The sequence below is a fragment of the Daphnia pulicaria genome, chromosome 4 (genome assembly GCF_021234035.1).
Source record: "Daphnia pulicaria isolate SC F1-1A chromosome 4, SC_F0-13Bv2, whole genome shotgun sequence".
In the NCBI taxonomy this organism is placed as follows: domain Eukaryota; kingdom Metazoa; phylum Arthropoda; class Branchiopoda; order Diplostraca; family Daphniidae; genus Daphnia; species Daphnia pulicaria.
This window is the reverse complement of record NC_060916.1, coordinates 7,463,869-7,466,368: the sequence shown is the minus strand read 5'-3', so window position 1 is coordinate 7,466,368 and position 2,500 is coordinate 7,463,869. Positions and strand designations below refer to the sequence as shown.

General features: G+C 39.1%; 5 non-coding genes across 5 annotated transcripts; all 5 read left to right on the top strand.

Annotated features, from left to right (window-relative positions):
- The first annotated feature begins 58 nt into the window (after nucleotides 1-58).
- Nucleotides 59-130, top strand: Trnad-guc. Its single transcript has one exon. It is a non-coding gene; the product is annotated as a tRNA-Asp (tRNA).
- Nucleotides 131-566: 436 nt separating this feature from the next.
- Trnad-guc lies at nucleotides 567-638 on the top strand. The gene has a single exon. It is a non-coding gene; the product is annotated as a tRNA-Asp (tRNA).
- Nucleotides 639-1,075: 437 nt separating this feature from the next.
- Nucleotides 1,076-1,147, top strand: Trnad-guc. Its single transcript has one exon. It is a non-coding gene; the product is annotated as a tRNA-Asp (tRNA).
- Nucleotides 1,148-1,582: 435 nt separating this feature from the next.
- On the top strand, nucleotides 1,583-1,654 carry Trnad-guc. The gene has a single exon. It is a non-coding gene; the product is annotated as a tRNA-Asp (tRNA).
- Nucleotides 1,655-2,091: 437 nt separating this feature from the next.
- On the top strand, nucleotides 2,092-2,163 carry Trnad-guc. The gene has a single exon. It is a non-coding gene; the product is annotated as a tRNA-Asp (tRNA).
- The last annotated feature ends 337 nt before the right edge of the window (nucleotides 2,164-2,500 follow it).

Here is a 2,500-nt window from a genome sequence, read left to right as displayed (position 1 = left end):
TGCTAAAAAACCTCTGAAATATAGGGAACAGATTTCATGACTTGAACCAATCATTGGATCCTCGGTAGTATAGTGGTGAGTATCCCCGCCTGTCACGCGGGAGACCGGGGTTCAATTCCCCGCCGGGGAGGCAATGTTTTAATTTAATCAACCTGATTGATACGTTAAACAACAGCTTTGTTGCATAATGACTTCAGACACCTAGAGTGAACGATTTTGTCTAATATTATTGTCACAGTAAGCTGAAGTCGTTTCTCTCATCCATTTAATGGTGATTAGAGTGAATTGCTGCAATAATAAGTCAGTTAAATCTTGTTGCTTTGTTCGTTGTTGAAAAAAAAACTAAAAAACAATAAGACTCGTGTTTAACGAAACTTCGGAAGTCACATATAATTTTACTATCGCTTAGCTACAATGGACTAAACTGTCTATGGTTGTTGCCCAGTGAGTGTCCAAGTTGGTTCCAGTGTACCCGAAATTTGCTTGATATTTGGTGTGTTGTTGAAATTGCTAAAAAACCTCTGAAATATAGGGAACAGATTTCATGACTTGAATCAAGCATTGGATCCTCGGTAGTATAGTGGTGAGTATCCCCGCCTGTCACGCGGGAGACCGGGGTTCAATTCCCCGCCGGGGAGGCAATATTTTAATTTAATCAGCCTGATTGATACGTTAAACAACAGCTTTGTTGCATAATGACTTCAGAAACCTAGAGTGAACGATTTTGTCTAATATTTTTGTCACAGTCAGCTGAAGTCGTTTCTCTCATCCATTTAATGGTGATTTGAGTGAATTTCTGCAATAATAAGTCAGATAAATCTGGTTGCTTTGTTCGTTGTTGAAAAAAAAACCCAAAAAACAATAAGACTCGTGTTTAACGAACCTTCGGAAGTCACATATAATTTTACAATCGCTTAGCTACAATGGACTAAACTGTCTATGGTTGTTGCCCAGTGAGTGTCCAAGTTGGTGCCAGTGTACCCGACATTTGCTTGATATTTGGTGTGTTGTTAAAATTGCTAAAAAACCTCTGAAATATAGGGAACAGATTTCATGACTTGAACCAATCATTGGATCCTCGGTAGTATAGTGGTGAGTATCCCCGCCTGTCACGCGGGAGACCGGGGTTCAATTCCCCGCCGGGGAGGCAATGTTTTAATTTAATCAACCTGATTGATACGTTAAACAACAGCTTTGTTGCATAATGACTTCAGACACCTAGAGTGAACGATTTTGTCTAATATTATTGTCACAGTAAGCTGAAGTCGTTTCTCTCATCCATTTAATGGTGATTAGAGTGAATTGCTGCAATAATAAGTCAGTTAAATCTTGTTGCTTTGTTCGTTGTTGAAAAAAAACTAAAAAACAATAAGACTCGTGTTTAACGAAACTTCGGAAGTCACATATAATTTTACTATCGCTTAGCTACAATGGACTAAACTGTCTATGGTTGTTGCCCAGTGAGTGTCCAAGTTGGTGCCAGTGTACCCGAAATTTGCTTGATATTTGGTGTGTTGTTGAAATTGCTAAAAAACCTCTGAAATATAGGGAACAGATTTCATGACTTGAACCAAGCATTGGATCCTCGGTAGTATAGTGGTGAGTATCCCCGCCTGTCACGCGGGAGACCGGGGTTCAATTCCCCGCCGGGGAGGCAATATTTTAATTTAATCAGCCTGATTGATACGTTAAACAACAGCTTTGTTGCATAATGACTTCAGAAACCTAGAGTGAACGATTTTGTCTAATATTTTTGTCACAGTCAGCTGAAGTCGTTTCTCTCATCCATTTAATGGTGATTTGAGTGAATTTCTGCAATAATAAGTCAGATAAATCTGGTTGCTTTGTTCGTTGTTGAAAAAAAAACCCAAAAAACAATAAGACTCGTGTTTAACGAACCTTCGGAAGTCACATATAATTTTACAATCGCTTAGCTACAATGGACTAAACTGTCTATGGTTGTTGCCCAGTGAGTGTCCAAGTTGGTGCCAGTGTACCCGACATTTGCTTGATATTTGGTGTGTTGTTAAAATTGCTAAAAAACCTCTGAAATATAGGGAACAGATTTCATGACTTGAACCAATCATTGGATCCTCGGTAGTATAGTGGTGAGTATCCCCGCCTGTCACGCGGGAGACCGGGGTTCAATTCCCCGCCGGGGAGGCAATGTTTTAATTTAATCAACCTGATTGATACGTTAAACAACAGCTTTGTTGCATAATGACTTCAGACACCTAGAGTGAACGATTTTGTCTAATATTATTGTCACAGTAAGCTGAAGTCGTTTCTCTCATCCATTTAATGGTGATTAGAGTGAATTGCTGCAATAATAAGTCAGTTAAATCTTGTTGCTTTGTTCGTTGTTGAAAAAAAACTAAAAAACAATAAGACTCGTGTTTAACGAAACTTCGGAAGTCACATATAATTTTACTATCGCTTAGCTACAATGGACTAAACTGTCTATGGTTGTTGCCCAGTGAGTGTCCAAGTTGGTGCCAGT